Source organism: Mustela erminea, chromosome 10 (assembly GCF_009829155.1).
Source record: "Mustela erminea isolate mMusErm1 chromosome 10, mMusErm1.Pri, whole genome shotgun sequence".
NCBI classification, from domain to species: Eukaryota; Metazoa; Chordata; class Mammalia; order Carnivora; family Mustelidae; genus Mustela; species Mustela erminea.
This window is the reverse complement of record NC_045623.1, coordinates 3,573,228-3,594,414: the sequence shown is the minus strand read 5'-3', so window position 1 is coordinate 3,594,414 and position 21,187 is coordinate 3,573,228.

The window sequence follows — 21,187 nt, the reverse complement described above, 5'->3', positions numbered from 1 at the left end:
CATAGACCAGTGAAACAGAGTAGAGAGCCCAGATATGGACCCTCAGCTCTATGGTCAAATAATCTTTGACAAAACAGTAAAAATTATACAGTGGAAAAAAGACAGTCTTTTCAATAAATGGTGCTGTGAAAACTGGACAGTTATATGTAGAAGAATGAAACTCGACCATTCTCTTACATGGTACGCAAAGATCAACTCAAAATGGACAAAAGACCTCAACGTGAGACAGGAATCCATCAGAATCCTAGAGGAGAACATAGGTAGTAATCTCTTGATATCAGCCACAGCGACTTCTTTCAAGATATGTCTCCAAAGGCAAAAATAAACTTTTGGGACTTCATCAAAATCAAAAGCTTCTGCACAGCCAAGGAAACAGTCAAGAAAACAAAGAGGCAACCCACGGAATGGGAGAAGATATTTGCAAATGACAGTACAGACAAAAGGTTGATATCCAGGATCTATAATGAACTCCTCAAACTCAATACACACAAAACAGACAATTATATCACAAAATGGGCAGAAGATATGGACAGACACTTCTCCAATAAAGACATACAAATGGCTTTCAGACACATGAAAAAATGCTCATCATCACGAGCAGTCAGGGAGATTCAAATTAAAACCACATCGAGGTATCACCTTACACCAGTTAGAATGGACAAAATTAGCAAGACAGGAAACAACATGTGTTGGAGAGGATCTGGAGAAAGGGGAAACCTCTTACACTGTTAGTGGGAATGCAGGTTGGTGCAGCCTCTTTGGAGAACAGTGTGGAGATTCCTCAAGAAATTAAAAATAGAACTTCCCTATGACCCTGCAATTGCACTCCTGGGTATTCACCCCAAAGATACAGATGTCATGAAAAGAACGGCCATATGTACCCCAATGTTTTTAGCAGCAATGGCCACGGTTGCCAAACTGTAGAAAGAACCAAGATGCCCTTCAGCGGACAAATGGATAAGGAAGATGTGGTCCATATACACTATGGAGTATTATGCCTCCATCAGAAAGGACGAATACCCAACTTTTGTAGCAACATGGACGGGACTGGAAGAGATTATGCTGAGTGAAATAAGTCAAGCAGAGAGAGTCAATTATCATATGGTTTCACTTATTTGTGGAGCATAACAAATAGCATGGAGGACATGGGGAGATAGAGAGGAGAAGGGAGTTGAGGGAAATTGGAAGGGGAGGTGAACCATGAGAGACTATGGACTCTGAAATACAATCTGAGGGTTTTGAAGGGGCAGGGGGTGGGATATCGGGGTACCAGGTGGTGGGTATTATAGAGGGCAAGGATTGCATGGAGCACTGGGTGTGGTACAAAAATAATGAATACTGTTATGCTGAAAATAAAAAAATAAATTAAAAATATTATATATATATAATTTTTTTATAACTTTACAGAAGCCTTTCAGGCTTTCTTAATATTATGAATCAGTAATCTGAGTAAGCAATGATACATTTCCATACATTCTTTTATAATATTTACTTTCTTGTATCAACAGAATGCAGGAAAAAAAGAAAGTGAGAAATAAAGTAGTGAATTTGGGTATTAAAAAAAAAAAGCACCCAGAAAGTGTATTTGTATGCTAATTTTTTATTTTAAACTTAGCTAAGAGGAAATCACGTTTCAGTAAGGGAGCAGTCATATACTTACTGATGTTAAGTATAGGTCTCTTTGCACTATATTGTATATTGTAGCTTTTCCTGAAAAGTTCCTTGATTTATTACTATTATTATTATTTTTGGTTAAGATTTTATGTATTTATTTGACACACAGAGAGAAATTGCAAGTAGGCAGAGAGGCAGGCAGAGGGAGGGGGGAAGCAGACTCCCTGTTGAGAAGAAAGCCCAATGAGGGGCTTGATCCCAAGACCCCAAGATCATGACCTGAGCCAAAGGCAGAGGCTTGACCCACTGAGTCACCCAGGTGGCCCGAAAAGTGTCTTGATTTTAAAAGTATATCTTGGTCCAGCTGAGAGCACATTCAACCATATTAGACCACTGACTCCTATTTGAGGAGGAAGTCACTGTAACAAGTGCCCATTGCTAAAGGAATCTCCTCCTACTGACCTTTTTACAGGCAGAACTACCACCTCAGATTAGCCCTATTGTATTTGTTAACCTGGCCTTCATCTAGGCCTCCATATCTCACCCCTCAGAGTTCTTGGCTACTGCGCAGTCCCCCAGAATTCAGTAAGGGCCATACAGGTTAATGGACTGTAACCCACCAAGGTTCTGGGATGGAATTCACACGTCTTATTTCATTTTCAGCCATCCCATTCTTATAGCAAGGAATTCAAGGAAGAACACAGAAGGAAAAACAAAGAACATAGTCTCAAGCCAAGCAGCCCTTTCATTTCATTTCTCTCTGCTTCCTACACTCAAGAATTTCAGACCAATATCACTGATGAATACGGATGCTAAGATTCTTAATATGATCCTAGCAAACAGGATCCAACAGCACATTCAAAAGATTATCCACCATGACCAGGTGGGATTCATCCCTGGCTACAAGGATGTTTCAACATTTGCAAATCAATCAATGTGATACAACAAATTAACATGAGAATAGAGAAGAACCTCATGGTCCTCTCAATTGATGCAGAAAAAGCATTTGACATAATCCAGCATCCATTCCTGATTAAAACACTTCAAAGTATAGGGATAGAGGGAACATTCCTGATCTTCAAATCTATCTATGAAAGACCCAGAGCAAATATTATCCTCAATGAGAAAGAGCTTGCAGCCTTCCCGTTGAGATCAGGAGCAAGACAAGGATGCCTACTCTCACCACTCTTGTTCAACATAGTATTAGAAGTCCTAGCAACAGCAATCAGACAACAAAGAGAAATAAAAGGTATCCAAATTGTCAAGGAAGAAGTCAAACTCTGTCTCTTCACAGATGACCTGATTCTTTATATGGAAAACCTAAAAGACTCCACCCCCAAACTACTAGAACTCATACAGCAATTCAGCAACGTGGCAGGATACAAAGTCAATGTACAGAAATCAGTGGCTTTCTTATACACTACTAATGAAAATAAGGAAAGGAAAATTAGAGAATCGATTCCATTTACTATAGCACCAAGAAACATAAGATACCTGGGAATAAACTTAACCAAAGTGGTAAAGGATCTGTACTTGAGGAACTACAGAAAACTCATGAAAGAAATTGAAGAAGATACAAAAAGATAGAAGACCATTCCATGCTCTTGGATCAGAAGAATAAACATTGTTAAAATGTTTATACTGCCTAGAGCAATCTATACTTTTAATGCCATTCCGATCAAAATTCCACCAGTACTCTTCAAAGAGCTGGAGCAAATAATCCTAAAATTTGTATGGAATCAGAAGAGACCCCGAATCGCTAAGGAAATGTTGAAAAACAAAAATAAAACTGGGGGCATCACGTTACCTGATTTCAAGCTTTAGTACAAAGCTGTGGTCACCAAGACAGCATGGTACTGGCATAAAAACAGACACATAGACCAGTGGAACAGAGTAGAGAGCCCAGATATGGACCCTCAGCTCTATGGTCAATTAATCTTCGACAAAACAGGAAAAAATATACAGTGGAAAAAAGACAGTCTCTTCAATAAATGGTGCTGGGAAAACTGGACAGCTATATATAGAAGAATGAAACTCGACCATTCTCTTACACCGTACACAAAGATAAACTCAAAATGGATAAAAGACCTCAACATGAGACAGGAATCCATCAGAATCCTAGAGGAGAACATAGGCAGTAATCTCTTCGATATCAGCCACAGCAACTTCTTTCAAGATATGTCTCCAAAGGCAAAGGAAACAAAAGCGAAGATGACCTTTTGGGACTTTATCAAAATTAAAAGCTTCTGCACAGCCAAGGAAACAGTCAAGAAAACAAAGAGGCAACCCACGGAATGGGAGAAGATATTTGCAAATGACAGTACAGACAAAAGGTTGATATCCAGGATCTATAATGAACTCCTCAAACTCAACACACACAAAACAAGCCAAATTGAACCATTTAATCCCTTCATATCCACAATGTTTTTTTCCATCTCTCCTTTACTCAGGTAGTTCCCTCTAGAGTCCTGCTCCATCTCCTTCTGGCATCCAACTCTTGGTACTCATTCTTCAAAGCCCAGATCATATGTCATTTCCCCCAGGAAGGTGCTCTGAGAATCCTCTAAGCTTCTGTGAGATTTCTCATCATTGAGTCCTCAGAGTATTTGCATGGGCATGGACTCAAGATTCAGACAAATCTGAGTTTCACTCTTAGTGACTCTCTGAGTACCCTGGGTGTGTAACTTGTCCTCTCTAACCTCAGTCTCCTTGTCTCTAAGTCTCTAGGGTAAGGAGGATAATCACACATGCATCATAGTATTGTTGTGCCAAGGAGATGAGACCATCGATGTAAAGACCCTGGGACTGACCTATGGCCAAAACTCAATAAATGGTGTCAATTATTTTTAGCAGAGTCATCTGTGCATTTGTCTTATACCCATGCTCACTCTGAATCCTTCAGGGCACAAACTAACCCATCCATCACCATTTCCATGGAGGTGTCTCAAACAGCATGGATACATACCCAAGCTTTGTTTTTTGGAGCCTTCCTGGGGTGGGTGGAGTCCCTCTCTTCCAGGCCTGCAATTCGGCCTCATGACACTAGAGGGTAGCAAGAGACCACAGGCGCTTTGAAGACTGGCAGGCAATCTTGGATGCTTTTCCTCTTGGCTAGACTATACCAGGTTCAATCTCAAGCGTGTCTGTCCCTAATAGACATTTTTTTAACCTCCACAGTAGCACCTTCTTGGGTTAGATTGTTTTATTTATTTATTAATTTGTTTGGTTGATTCTTTGTTGTTATTACTGTTACCTAGTAGAGTGGTACAAATGTTTATTTCTGAGAGATAAGAGTCAATGTTGTCTTTATTATAGAATATGGAGATATTAGGTATTGATCTAATGACATATTGTGAAATTACATTAACTTATACTATTATACTTGACAATCTGGAGGAAACTAGAAAATGCTTGGAACTAAATGTAACATAAGTACTGCAAACCAGAACTCATGGGATATGCAGTAAGACCAACACAATGAGATAATGAAAGATTTAAACTTCACAGAAATGTGAAAGTTAATGATCTAAAACTCTACCTAAACTAGAATTTAAGAAATTAGAACATTCCAAAGGAAGTAGATGTAAGAAATACTAAATATAAAATCAGAAGCTTATGAAATAGGAAACAAATATACAACAGAGTGGGAAGCAACAAAACCAAATTAATTCTTTGAAAAGAAGAAAAATAGTTAAGCCCAAGGTAAAAAGAGAAAAAAAAAAAAGAGAAAAAAAAAGTTAATACTTAAAATACAAAAGAGGGGGGACAGGATGGCAGGGAAGTAGGAAGATGTGCCCTTTCAACCTGTACCCTAAGGTGAGCTGATTACCTTCCAAAGAACTCCGATCACCCATGAAATCAGCCTGAGATCAGAATTATACATGTCTGGATCTCTACAGGGGCAGAAGATGCCAGTGGGCAGGTAAAGTGGTATGGGAACAGCGGACTGATATCAGAAGATAAACAAAAGGGGGAGGGACCACCAGATGGACCACTGGATGGAAAGTAATACCCCTAATACGAGAGTGCCCTGCATCTGGGGACCAGCATTAACTTGGAGACTGGTTGAAAGCACTCCAAAAGAGCAAAGGATCTCTGGGGGGAAATTGTGGGAATCGGGTGGCTAGGGACAGGGGCTTAAGTCCCTGGTCCCAGGACAGCCTCCCCTGGTGCTGAGCCAGAGAGAGTGCAGCAGAGAAACCAGGTCTTGGTCCCTAAGCCACCAGTGCCCAAGAACACATGGGGTCTGGCTCCTGTGAGCGGATGGGAGCCACGCCAGTTGGCAGAATGCATAAGCCCTGCTATAGAGCCTGAGATGCGCATGTCCCTCATCCTCTCCTGAGAGAGGTACAAAGGCCCAGCCAGTGCCCTTTGATACGCGCCATTGTTTCAGAGCCTAAGACAGGTGCACCAAAGTCTCCCCCCAGAGAGGTGCGCGAAGGCCCAGCCTGGTGCTTTTGGACCTGTGCCCCGTTCGCAGAGCCCGAGACCCACGCGCAACCCACAGCCTCCCCTGAAAGAAGTGTGTGCAGGCCGGGCGCTCTTAGACCCAGAAAGACCAGGCACTCCCAGCCCGGGCCAGCAGAAAAATCTCAGTGTGCAATTGCTGCTTGGAACCTCTCTGGCAGTCTGGAGCTGCCCAGACAGCCACCACTGCCATGGCTTTGGGTACAAGCAAAAGATCCTGCGTCCCAGGGACTGCGACTCGGAACGTGCTCTGCCAGTGGCCAAGGGGAAACTTACTTGGGCTCTGCAGCCAGACTGAGGCTTCTCTATGAGAAGGAGGTCAGGGTGCAGTTTGTTTTCCTCTAAAACTACAAAAACCATCAAAAGCGGTCAAGGTGAGAGAAAAAAAAAAAAGTAAACAAACATAAACACCGCCAGAGAACAAAAGCCTGAAAAAAAACCAGTTTCCTCAGAGCCCACCCCCTTGAGGGGGGCGGGAGGACTTAACTCAAAGAACATCATTGACTGAAAACCCACGTGGCAGGCCCCTCCCCCAGAAAACAAACCAAGAAAGAAGGAAAAAAAAAAAGGAAGACAAGAGAACAACCACCACTATTTCATAGGAAAACTTTTATTTTTTACTTATTCCCACTATTCTGGTTCTTTTTTTTTTTTTTAATATAGATAATTTTTTTAACCTATTTGCCATTACAGTGAGCTGTCCAGTACATCAAATTCCATAACGTTCTAACCTGAACTTTTTGATACATACACCTATGTTTTTCTTTTGCATTTCTATTTTTTGAATTTCTTTTTTTTTAATTTTAGTTTAGTTTAGTCTAGATTATTCCTTTTTCTTTTTCTTTTTTTTTTAAATTTATTTTACGCATAACAGTATTCATTATTTTTTTACCACACCCAGTGCTCCATGGAATCCATGCCCTCTATAATACTTGCCACCAGGTACCCCAACCTCCCACCACCCCCCCGACACTTCAAACACCTCAGATTGTTTTTCAGAGTCCATAGCCTCTCATGGTTCACCTCCCCTTCCAATTTCCCTCAACTCCCTTCTAACTCCCCATGACCTCCATTCTATTTGTTATGCTCCACAAATAAGTGAAACCATATGATAATTGACTCTCTCTGCTTGACTTATTTCACTCAGCATAATCTTTTCGAGTCCCATTCATGTTGCTACAAAAGTTGGGTATTCATCCTTTCTGATGGAGGCATAATACTCCATAGTGTTTATGCACCACATTTTCCTTATCCATTTGTCCATTGAAGGGCATCTTGGTTCTATCCACAATTTGGCGACCGTGGCCATTGGTGCTATAAACACTGGGATACAGATGGCCCTTCTTTTCACGACATCTATATCTTTGGGGTAAATACCCAGGAGTGCAATGGCAGGGTCGTAGGGAAGTTCTATTTTTAATTTCTTGAGGAATCTCCACACTGTTCTCCAAAGAGGCTGCACCAGCTTGCATTCCCACCAACAGTGGAAGAGAGTTCCCCTTTCTCCACATCCCGTCCAACACATATTTCCTGTCTTGTTAATTTTGGCCGTTCTAACTGGTGTAAGGTGATATCTCAATGTGGGTTTTAATTTGAATCTCCCTGAGGGCTAGTGATGATGAACATTTTTTCATGTGTCTGATAGGCATTTGCATGTCTTTATTGGAGAAGTGTCTGTCCATATCTTCTGCCCATTTTTTGATATGATTGTCTGTTTTGTGTGTGTCGAGTTTGAGGAGTTCTTTATAGATCCTGGATATCAACCTTTTGTCTGTACTGTCATTTGCAAATATCTTCTCCCATTCCGTGGGTTGCCTCTTTGTTTTTTTGACTGTTTTCTTTGCTGTGCAGAAGCTTTTAATATTCATATAGAGTTAAACTTCAAAGTAATCCCCTTTCCCCAATCAAAACTACCCCTATAGGTAAACCAATTTTTAATCCCCCTTTATCTTAGGAAAGTTGAGTCCTTTAAAAAAGATATCAAGATACATCCAGGAAGAATCAAAACAACCTTCCTTGCCCACACTGAGAATTTATAACCACTCTCCCAACTTTTTCTTCCACCAGTGCTTCTGTGTTTTTGTGTTTCTCCAGATAGCATATAAATCTTACACATGGGGTTTTTTTTGATGAGGTTCTTCCTTTATTTGCATATATATATATATTTTTTCTCTTGTCATACACTTTTATCAGTCTTTTTGTTAGTCTGTTTTTGTTTGTCTACTTAATATATCTTATCTTGGGGCCCATTTGGGCTGAAACCTTCTCTTTCATCTTCCTTTTCTTTCCTGTCTCTCTCTCTCTCTCTCTCTTTTCTTTTTCTTTTCTTTTGTCTCTCGTTTGGGTGGGGAATCCTGATTGCTCAGAAGTGTTCCAGGGTGCACCTTGACGGCACCACGGTCAATACATCCAGCTACATCTGTTCAGTCAACTCTCACCAAAATGACTAGGAGGAGGAATGCCCAACAGAAGAAAAATACAGAGGATGGACCTTCTGCAACAGAGCTAACGGCTATCAACATAGACAATATGTTGGAAAGAGAATTCAGGCTAACAATTATCCAGGCAATAAGTAGGTTGGAGAAAGCCATGGATGACCAAACAGAATTGATTAGGGCTGAGCTGAAAGCGACCAGAGATGATGTACAAAATGTAAGGGGGGAGATTAAAGCTACCAGGGCTGAGGTTCACAATGCTCTCAATGAGTTCTAATCTAATCTAAATTCTCTCAAAGCTAGAGTAACTAAGACAGAAAATAGAATTAGTGATCTGGAGAACAAACAGATAGAGAGAAAGGATCAGGAGGAATCCTGGAAGAAACAGCTTAGAAACCATGAAAACAGAATCAGGGAAATAAATGATGCCAACGTCAGGATTATTGGAATCCCTGAAGGGGAGGAGAAAGAAAAAAGTCTAGAAGGTATAGTGGAATAAATTCTTCATGAAAATTTTCCCAATCTTGCAAATGGATCCACCGTTCATGTACTAGAGGCTGAACGGTATCCACCCAAGATTATACATTCCAAAAAAACATCACGACACCTGATAGTCAAATTGAGGAATCATAATTGTAGGTATAATCTCTTGAAAGCCGCTAGGACAAAGAGGCTCCTTACTTACAGAGAAAAGCCCATCAGAATAACATCAGACCTGTCCATAGAGACCTGGCAAGCCAGAAAGGGCTGGCAAGATATATTCAGGGCACTAAATGAGAAGAACATGCCACCAAGAATACTTTATCCAGCAAGACTGACATTCAAAATGGATGGAGAGATAAAGAGTTTCCAAGACCGGCGAGGCTTAAAAGACTATGCCACCACCAAGCCGACACTGCAGGAAATATTAAGGGGGGGTTCTATAAAAGAGAAAAAATCCTAAGAATAGCATTGAACAGAAATATAGAGACAATCTACAGAAAGAAAGACTTCAAAGGTAACACGATGTCAATAAAAACGCATATCTCAATAATCACTCTCAACGTGAATGGAATAAATGTGTCCATAAAATAGCACAGGGTTTCAGATTGGATAAAACGACAGGACCCATCCATATGTTGTCTACACGAGACCCATTTTAAACCTAAAGATACACCCACTGAAAGTGAAGGGATGGAGAAGCATCTTTCATGCAAATGGGCCTCAAAAGAGGCCCTCCCTAATACCCACAACCAGCCTCACCCAAACTCACACCCCCTCCCCTCCAAAACACTCAGATCGTTTTCTCAGAGTTCACAGTTTTTCATGGTTAATCTCCTCTTCCAAATTCCCTCAGCTCCCTTCTCCTCTCCATCTCCCCATGTCCTCTGTGTTAGTTCTTATGCTCCACAAAGAAGCGAAAACATATGATAATTGACTGTCTCTGATTGACTTATTTCACTCAGGAAAATCTTTCAGTCCCATCCATGTTAATATAAAAATGGGTATTCATCTTTTCTGATGGAGGCATAATATTCCATAGTATATATGGACCCCATCTTCCTTATTCATTCATCCGTTGAAGGGCATCTTGGTTCTTTCAACAGTTTGGCGACTGTGAACATTGCTTCTATGAACACTAGGGTACAGATGGCTTATCTTTTCACTACATCTGTACCTTTCGGGTAAATACCCAGTAGTGCAATTGCAGGATCATAGGGAATCTATATTGTTAATTTTTTTTTTTTGGTGTTTCATTTTTTTTAATTTATTTTTTTAAAGATTTTTTTATTTATTTTCAGCATAACAGTATTCATTATTTTTTCACCACAGGGAATGCTCCATGCAGTCCATGCGCTATATAATACCTACCACCTGGTACCCCAACCTCCACCTCCTGCCCCTTCAAACCCCTCAGATTGTTTTTCAGAGTCCATAGTCTTTCATGATTCACCTCCCCTTCCAATTTACCCCAACTTCCAACTCCTCTCTAACACCCCTTGTCCTCCATGCTATATGTTATGCTCCACAAATAAGTGAAACCATATGATAATTGACTCTCTCTGCTTGACTTATTTCACTCAGCATAATCTTTTCGAGTCCCATTCATGTTGCTACAAAAGTTGGGTATTCATCCTTTCTGATGGAGGCATAATACTCCATAGTGTATATGCACCACATTTTCCTTATCCATTTGTCCGTTGAAGGGCATCTTGGTTCTATCCACAATTTGGCGACCGTGGCCATTGGTGCTGTAAACACTGGGGTACAGATGGCCCTTCTTTTCACAACATCTATATCTTTGGGGTAAATACCCAGGAGTGCAATGGCAAGGTCACAGGGAAGCTCTATTTGTAATTTCTAGAGGAAACTCCACACTGTTCTCCAAAGAGGCTGCACCAACCTGCATTCCCACCAACAGTGTAAGAGGTTTCCACTTTCTCCACATCCCGTCCAACACATGCTGTGTCCTGTCTTGCTAATTTTGTCCATTCTAACTGGTGTAAGGTGATATCTCAATGTGGTTTTAATTGAATCTCCCTGAGGGCTAGTGATGATGAACATTTATTCATGTGTATGATAGCCATTTGTATGTCTTCATTGGAGAAGTCTCTGTTCATATCTTCTGCCCATTTTTTTTGATATGATTGTCTGTTTTGTGTGTGTTGAGTTTGAGGAGTTCTTTATAGATCCTGGATATCAACCTTTTGTCTGTACTGTCATTTGAAAATATCTTCTCCCATTCCATGGGTTGCCTCTTTGTTTCATTGACTGTTTCCTTTGCTGTGCAGAAGCTTTTGATTTTGATGAAGTCCCAAAAGGTCATCTTCGCTTTTGTTTCCTTTGCCTTTGGAGATGTATCTTGAAAGAAGTTGCTGTGGCTGATATTGAAGAGATGACTGCCTATGCTCTCCTTAGGATTCTGATGGATTCCTGTCTCATGTTGAGGTCTTTTATCCATTTTGAGTTTATCTTTGTGTACAGTGTAAGAGAATGGTTGAGTTTCATTCTTCTACATATAGCTGTTCAGTTTTCCCAGCACCATTTATTGAAGAGACTGTCTTTTTTCAACTGTATATTTTTTCCTGTTTTGTCGAAGATTAATTGACCATAGAGCTGAGGGTCCATATCTGGGCTCTCTACTCTGTTCCACTGGTCTATGTGCCTGTTTTAATGCCAGTACCATGCTGTCTTCATGATCACAGCCTTGTAATAAAGCTTGAAATCAGGTAACTTGATGCCCCCAGTTTTATATTTGTTTTTCAACATTTCCTTAGCAATTCAGGGTCTCTTCTAATTCCATACAAATTTTTGGATTATTTGCTCCAGCTCTTTGAAGAATACTGGTGTAATTTTGATTGGAATGGCATTAGAAGTATAGATTGCTCTAGGTAGTATAGACATTTTAACAATGTTTATTCTTCTGATCCAAGAGCATGGAATGGTCTTCGATCTTTTTGTACCTTCTTCAGTTTTTTTCATGAGTGTTCTGTAGTTCCTCGAGTACATATCCTTTATCTCTTTGGTTAGGTTTTTTCCCAGGTATCTTATGGTTCTTGGTGCTACAGTAAATGGAATCGATTCTCTAATTTCCTTTTCTGTATTTTCATTGTTATTGTATAAGAAGGCCACTGATTTCTGTACATTGAATTTGTATCCTGCCACGTTGTTGAATTGCTGTATGAGATCTAGTAGTTTGGGGGTGGAGTCTTTCTGGTTTTCCATATAAAGAATCATGTCATCTGTGAAGAGACAGAATTTGACTTCTTCATTGCAAATTTGGATACCTCTAATTTCCCTTTGTTGTCTGATTGCTGTTGCTAGGTCTTCTAATACTAGAAGTATTGCTGATTGCTGTTGCTAGTGACTTCACCACTTCTTCTAACAAGAGTGGTGAGAGTGGGCATCCTTGTCATGTTCCTGAGCTCAACGGGAAGGCTGTAAGCTTTTTTCCCATTAAGGATGATATTTATTCTGGGTCTTTCATAGGTAGATTTTATGAAGTTCAGGAATGATCCTCTATCCCTATACTTTGAAGCATTTTAATCAGGAATGGATGCTGGATTTTGTCAAATGCTTTTTCTGCATCAATTGAGAGGACCATGTGGTTCTTCTCTCTTCTCATATTAATTTGTTCTGTCACATTGATTGATTTGCGAATGTTGAGCCATCCTTGTAACTCAGGGATGGATCCCACCTTGTCATGGTGGATAATATTTTTAATGTGCTGTTGGATCCTGTTTGCTAGGATCTTTTGAGAATCTTAGCATCCATATTCATCAGTGATATTTGTCTGAAATTCTCCTTTTTGGTAGGGTCTTTGCCTGGTTTGCGGGTCAGGGTAATGCTGGCTTCATAGAAAGAGTCAGGAAGTTTTCCTTCTGCTTCAATTTTTTGAAACAGCTTCAGGAGAATAGGTGTTATTTTTTCTTTGAAAGTTTGGTAGAATTCTCCGGGGAATCCATCAGGTCCTGGGCTCTTGCTTTTTGGGAGGTTTTTGATCACCGCTTCAATCTGGTTACTAGATATTGGTCTATTCAGGTTGTCAAATTATTCCTGATTCAATTTTGGGAGTTTATAGTTTTCCAGAAATGCATCCATTTCATCTAGGTTGCTAAGCTTATTGGCATATAACTGTTGATAATAACTTCTGATGATTGTTTCTACTTCCTTGGTGTTAGTTGTGATCTCTTCCTTTTCATTCATAATTTTATGTATTTGAACTTTCTCTCTTTTCTTTTGGATTAGTGTGGCCAATGGCTTATCGATCTTATTGATTCTTTCAAAAAATCAGCTTCTAGTTTCATTGATACGTTCTACTGTATCTCTGGTTCCTACCTCATCGATCTCAGCTCTAGTCTTGATTATTTCCCTTCTTATGTGTGGAGTTGGTTTGATTTGTTGTTGATTCCCCAGTTCTTTAAGGTGTAGAGACAGCTGCTGTGTTCTGGATTTTTCAATTTTTTTGAGGGAGGCTTGGATGGCTATGTATTTCTTCCTTAGGACCGCCTTTGATGCATCCCATAGGTTGTGGATCGAAGTGTCTTCATTGTCATTGGTTTCCATGAATTGTTTCAGTTCTTCCTTGATTTCCTGGTTGATCCAAGCATTCTTAAGCAAGGTGGTCTTTAGCTTCTAGGTGTTTGAGTTTCTTTGGAACTTTTCCTTGTGATTGAGCTCCAGTTTCAAAGCATTGTGATCTGAGAATGTGCAGGGAATAATCTCAGTCTGTTGGTATCGGTTGATTCCTGATTTGTGACCCAGTATGTGGTGTATTCTGGAGAAGGTTCCATGTGCACTTGAGAAGAATGAGTGTTCTTTTGTTTTAGTGTGTAATGTTCTGTATATATCTATGAGGTCCATCTGGTCCAATGTGTCATTCAATGCTCATGTTTCTTTATTGAGTTTCTGCTTCGATGTTCTGTCTATTTCCGAGAGAGGCATGTTAAGATCTCCAATGATTAGTGTATTCATATCAATATGACTCTTTATCTTGATTAACAGTTTTCTTATGTAATTGGCTGCTCCCATATTGGGAGCATAGATATTTATAATTGTTAGATCATCTTGGTGGATAGTCCCTTTAAGGGTAATGTAGTGTCCTTCTGGATCTCTGACTACAGTCTTTAGTTTAAAATCTAATTTGTCTGATATGAGAATCGCTACCTCAGCCTATTTTTGAGGCACACTGGCATGAAAGATGCTTCTCCATCCCTTCACTTTCAGTCTGGGTGTATCTTTAGGTTCAAAATGGGTCTCTTGTAGACAACATATGGATGGGTCCTGTCGTTTTATCCAGTCTGCAACCCTGTGCCTTTTTATGGGCGCATTTAGGCCATTCTCATTGAGAGTGATTATTGATAGTTAAATTTTTATGGACATCGTGTTACCTTTGAAGTCTTTCTTTATGTAGATTGTCTCTATATTTCTGTTCAATGCTATTCTTGGCCTTTTTCCTCCTTTAAAGAAGCCCCCTTAATATTTCCTGCAGTATCAGCTTGGTGGTTGCATAGTCTTTTAAGCCTTGTCCGTCCTAGAAACTCTTTATCTCTCCATCCATTTTGAATGTCAGTCTTGCTGGATAAAGTATTTTTGGCTGCATGTTCTTCTCACAGTGCCCTGAATATATCTTGTCAACCCTTTCTGGCTTGCCAGGTCGCTGTGGACAGGTCTGACGTATTTCTGATGGGCTTTCCTCTGTACGTAAGGATCTTCTTTGTCTTAGCTGCTTTCAAGAGCTTCTGCCTTCAATTATAATTCTTCATTCTTACTATTAGGTGTCTCGAGGACTTTCGAGAATCTGTAATCTTGGGGGGAAACCTTTTGCTCTCTAGTACATGAACGCTGGTTCCATTCATGAGATTTGGAAAATTTTCATGAAGAACTTGTTCCACTATATCTTCTAGAATTCTTTCTTTCTCCTCCCCTTCAGGGATTCCAATAATTCTGACGTTGGAACGTTTCATGGCATCATTTATCTCCTTGTTTCTGTTTTCGTGGCTTCTAAGCTGTTTGTTCCAGGCTTCCTCCTGATCCTTTCTCTCTATCTGTTTGTCCTCCAGATCACTAATTCTATCTTCTGTGTCAGTTACTGTAGCATTGAGAGAATTTAGATTAGATTGGAACTCATTGAGAGCATTGTGAAGCTCATCCCTGGTAGCTTCAGCTCTTCCCTAATATTGAAAACATGTTCTCTGGTCGTTTTCAGTTCGGCCCTAATCAATTCCGTTTGGTCACCCATGGCTTTCTCCAACCTAGCTATTGCTTGGATAATTGTTAGCCTGAATTCTTCCGACATATTGTCTATGTTGATAGCCGTTAGCTCTGTTGCAGAAGGTCCATCCTCTGTATTTTTCTTCTGTTGGGCATTCCTCCTCCTAGTCATTTTGGTGAGAGATGGCTGAATGGGTGTAGCTGGGTTTATCAACTGTTGTGCAGTCAAGGTGCACCCTGGAATGCTTCTGAGCAATCAGGGTTCCCCACCCAAATGAGAGGAAAAGAAAAGGAAAAGAAAAAAAGAAAGTCGGAGAGAGACAGGAAAGAAAGGTGAGATAAAAGAGAAGGTTTAGCCCAAATGGGCCCCAAGGTAATTTTATGAATTATACAAACAGACACAGACAAACAAAAAGACTGTTAAAAGTATATGACAAGAAATATATATATATATATATATATATATATATATATATATATTTGCATATATATATATGCAAATAAAGGAAGAACCTCGTCAAAAAGAACCCTGAGTGTAAGATTTATATACTATCAGGACAAACACAAAAACACAGAAATACTGGTGGAAGAAAAAGTTGGGAGAGTGGTTGTAAATTCTCAGTGTGGGTGAGGAAGGTTGTTTTGATTCTTCCTGGATGTATCTTGATATCTTTGTTAAAGGACTCAACTTTCCTAAGATAAGGGGGGGGGGTTATGAATTGGTTTACCTATAGGGGTGGCATTGATTGGGGAAAGGGGATTACCTTGAAGTTTAAGTCTATATGAATATTAGAAAATAAAAATTTAAAAAAGGAATAAACTAAACTAAACTAAAATTTAAAAAAAAGAAATTTAAGAAATAGAAATGCAAAAGGAAAACACTGGTGTATGTATCAAAAAGTTCAGGTTAGAAGGTTATTATCGAATTTGATGTACTGGACATCTCACTGTGATGGTAAATAGGTTAAAAAAATTATCTATATAATAATAAAAATTAACTATATAAAAAATAGAGCCAGAATAGTGGGATCAAATTAATAATAAAAATTGTCCTATGAAGGAGTGGTGGTTGTTCTCTTGTAGTCCTTTTTTTTTTTTCCTTTCTGGTTGGTTTTCTGGGGGAGGGACCTGCCCCTTGGTTTTTCAGTCCCTGAAGTTCTCTCAGCTAAGTCCTTGGTGGGCTCTGAGGAAACTGGTTTTTTCAGGCTTTTGTTCTCTGAAGGTTTTTATATTTGTTCACTTTTGTTTTTCTCTCTCGCCTTGACCTCTTTTGATGGTTTTTGTAGGTTTAGAGGAAAGCAAACTGCACCCTGACCTCCCTCTCAGAGGGAAGCCTCAGTTTGGCTGCAGAGCCCATATAAATCCCCCCTTGGCCATGGCTGAGCAGGTTCCCAGTCGCGGTCCCGGGGGACTCAGGATTTTTTGCTTGTACCCAAAACCACAGCAGCAGTGGCTATCTGGGCAGCTCCAGACTGCCAGAGAAGTTCCAAGCAGTGATCGCACACTGAGATTTTCCCACTGGCCCGGGATGGGAGTGCCTGGTCTTTCTGGTCCGAGAGCACCCGGCTGGCGTTTGTGCGCACCTCTCTCATGGGAGGGCGCAGGACACAACTCGGACTCTGATGGCACAGCAGGGCACTTGTGTGGGGACTGCAAAAAGGCTGTGCTTCTGTTGGCTGGCGAGGCTCCCAGCCCCTCACGGGAGACGGGCGCCAAGCACTCTCAGGCATGCAGGTGGTTCAGGGACCGAGACCGGGTTTCTCTGCCGCACCCTCTCTGGCTCTGCGCCAGGGGTGGCTGTCCTGGGTCTGGCGACTTAAGTCCAGACCCTAACACCCTGATTCCCTATTCCTGCAATTTCCCCCCAAGTGATCCTTTGCTCTTTTTGAGTGCTTTCTACCAGACTCCCAAGTTAATGCTGGTCCTCAGGTGCAGGGCACTCTAGTATTGGGATATTACTTTCCAAGGGTTCACCTCTGGTGGCTCCCTCCCCCTTTTGTTTATCTTCCGATATCAGTCTGACTTTCCCACTCTGCTTTACCTGCCCACTGGCGTCTTCTGCTCCAGTAGAGATCCAGACGTGTATAATTTTGATCTCAGGCTGATTTCATGGGTTATTGGAGATCTTTGGAAGGTAATCAGCTCACTTTAGGGTGCAGGTTGAACGGGTGCCTCCTCCTACTTCCCTGCCATTTTGTCTCCTAGATCACCACTTTTTTAGGGGAAAACCAAGCTAAGACATCTCTATAAAATGTTCTAAAAGCTCTGCACTCCTCTTTACATTTTTAAGTTGCAATTTATTTTTAAGTTCAGGTTAGGTCAGGTTATTTAAGTAGTTATAAAATAGGGCACAATTTCTATATTGTCATAATTAGCATTTTTCAATGATTGTTTTACTGTTTTATGGCAAATTTTAAACATATCCAAAAGTGGACAGGATTATAGAATGAGTCCCATATGTATCATCCAGTTTTAATAATAATCAAATTATGACCAGTCTTGTCTTGTTTATATCCCCAATAATTGCCACCCCTTTTTTTTAAAGAAAATTCCAAAGTCATGTCCCTTCATCTATAGATATCTCTAAGCTAAGGATGATTCTGTTTCCTCCAAGGAGTTATGTTAAATATTATCTTAAAAGTACCAAAAAACTTCTTATTATGAAATATCCGAGGAAGGAGTCAAGATGGCGGAGAAGTAGCAGGCTGAGACTGCTTCAACTAGCTGGAGATCAGCTAGATAGCTTATCTAAAGATTGCAAACACCTGAAAATCCATCGGCAGATCAAAGAGAAGAAGAACAGCAATTCTGGAAACAGAAAAACAACCACTTTCTGAAAGGTAGGACCGGCGGAGAAGTGAATCCAAAGCGGGAAGATAGACCCCGGGGGGAGGGGCCGGCTCCCGGCAAGCGGTGGAGCAACTGCGCACAAAATCAGGACTTTTAAAAGTCTGTTCCGCTGAGGGACATTGCTCCAGAGGCTAAACCGGGGCGAAGCCCACGCGGATTCAGCGTGGCCTCAGGTCCCGCAGGGTCACAGAAGGATCAGGGGTGTCTGAGTGTCGCAGACCTTGCGGGTATTGGAACGGGAAAGCTGGCTACAGAGACAGAGCCGACAGTAAGCTCACAGCTCGGTGTTACCTTGAACTGGTCGCAGGCTCGGTGAGCTCGGAGTGCGGCCGGAGGTCAGGCAGACGGGAGTAACTGGGCGCTGTTCTCTGAGGGCGCACTGAGGAGTGCGGCCCTGGGCTCTCGGCTCCTCCGGGCCGGAGACCAGGAGGCCGCCATTTGCATTCCCGTCCTCCGGAACTCTACGGAGAGCGCTCAGGGAACAAAAGCTCCTGAAAGCAAACAGGCGTAATTCCGCCTGGGGCAAAGACACTTGAGAATCACTACAACAGGCCCCTCCCCCAGAAGATCAACAAGAAATCCAGCCTAGACCAAGTTCACCTACCAAGGAGTGCGGTTTCAATACCAAGGAGAGCAGCAGAATTCCAGAGGAGGAGAAAGCCAAGCACGCAACTTATGGCTTTTTCCCTGTGATTTTTTTTTTAGTCTTGCAGTTAATTTAATTTTTTTCTTTTTCAGTTTTTGTTTTTTTTTTTCTCGCCTTCGGGTAAATTTTTTTTTTTTTTAACTGTTACCTTTTTCTTTTTTAACGATTTTTTACTAGTTTATCTAATATATATATTTTTTATTTTTTACATTTTTCTTAGGTGTTTTCTTTTTATTTTTTAATTCTTTTCTTTTCTTTTTTCTTTTTTTTTTCTTTTTTCTTCTTTTTTCGTTCTTCCTTTTTGAACCTCTTTTTATCCCCTTTCTCCCCCCTAACGATTTTGGATCTCTTCTAATTTGGTTAAAGCATTTTTCCTGGGGTTGTTGCCACCCTTTTAGTATTTTACTTGCCCCTTCATATACTCTTATCTGGACAAAATGACAAGACGGAAAAATTCAACACAAAAAAAAAGAACAAGAGGCAGTACCAAAGGCTAGGGACCTAATCAATACAGACATTGGTAATATGTCAGATCTAGAGTTCAGAATGACAATTCTCAAGGTTCTAGCCGGGCTCGAAAAAGGCATGGAAGATATTAGAGAAACCCTCTCGAGAGATATAAAAGCCCTTTCTGGAGAAATAAAAGAACTAAAATCTAACCAAGTTGAAATCAAAAAAGCTATTAATGAGGTGCAATCAAAAATGGAGGCTCTCACTGCTAGGATAAATGAGGCAGAAGAAAGAATTAGTGATATAGAAGACCAAATGACAGAGAATAAAGAAGCTGAGCAAAAGAGGGACAAACAGCTACTGGACCACGAGGGGAGAATTCGAGAGATAAGTGACACCATAAGATGAAACATTAGAATAATGGGGATTCCAGAAGAAGAAGAAAGAGAGAGGGGAGCAGAAGGTATACTGGAGAGAATTATTGGGGAGAATTTCCCCAATATGGCAAAGGGAACGAGCATCAAAATTCAGGAGGTTCAGAGAACACCCCTCAAAATCAATAAGAATAGGCCCACACCCCGTCACCTAATAGTAAAATTTACAAGTCTCAGTGACAAAGAGAAAATCCTGAAAGCAGCCCGGGAAAAGAAGTCTGTAACATACAATGGTAAAAATATTAGATTGGCAGCTGACTTATCCACAGAGACCTGGCAGGCCAGAAAGAGCTGGCATGATATTTTCAGAGCACTAAACGAGAAAAACATGCAGCCAAGAATACTATATCCAGCTAGGCTATCATTGAAAATAGAAGGAGAGATTAAAAGCTTCCAGGACAAACAAAAACTGAAAGAATTTGCAAATACCAAACCAGCTCTACAGGAAATATTGAAAGGGGTCCTCTAAGCAAAGAGAGAGCCTACAAGTGGTAGATCAGAAAGGAACAGAGACCATATACAGTAACAGTCACCTTACAGGCAATACAATGGCACTAAATTCATATCTCTCAATAGTTACCCTGAATGTTAATGGGCTAAATGCCCCTGTCAAAAGACACAGGGTATCATAATGGATAAAAAAACAAAACCCATCTATATGTTGCCTCCAAGAAACTCATTTTAAGCCCGAAGACACCTCCAGATTTAAAGTGAGGGGGTGGAAAAGAATTTACCATGCTAATGGACATCAGAAGAAAGCAGGAGTGGCAATCCTTATATCAGATCAATTAGATTTTAAGCCAAAGACTATAATAAGAGATGAGGAAGGACACTATATCATACTCAAAGGGTCTATCCAACAAGAAGATTTAACAATTTTAAATATCTATGCCCCCAACGTGGGAGCAGCCAAATATATAAACCAAGTAATAACAAAATCAAAGAAACACATCAACAATAATACAATAATAGTAGGGGACTTTAACACTCCCCTCACTGAAATGGACCGATCATCCAAGCAAAAGATCAGCAAGGAAATAAAGGCCTTAAACGACACACTGGACCAGATGGACATCACAGATATATTCAGAATATTTCATCCCAAAGCAACAGAATACACATTCTTCTCTAGTGCACATGGAACATTCTCCAGAATAGATCACATCCTCGGTCCTAAATCAGGACTCAACCGGTATCAAAAGATTGGGATCATTCCCTGCATATTTTCAGACCACAATGCTCTAAAGCTAGAACTCAACCACAAAAGGAAGTTTGGAAAGAACCCAAATACATGGAGACTAAACAGCATCCTTCTAAAGAATGAATGGGTCAACCGTGAAATTAAAGAAGAATTGAAAAAAATCATGGAAACAAATGATAATGAAAATACAACGGTTCAAAATCTGTGGGACACAACAAAGGCAGTCCTGAGAGGAAAATATATAGCAGTACAAGCCTTTCTCAAGAAACAAGAAAGGTCTCAGGTACACAACCTAACCCTACACCTAAAGGAGCTGGAGAAAGAACAAGAAAGAAACCCTAAGCCCAGCAGGAGAAGAGAAATCATAAAGATCAGAGCAGAAATCAATGAAATAGAA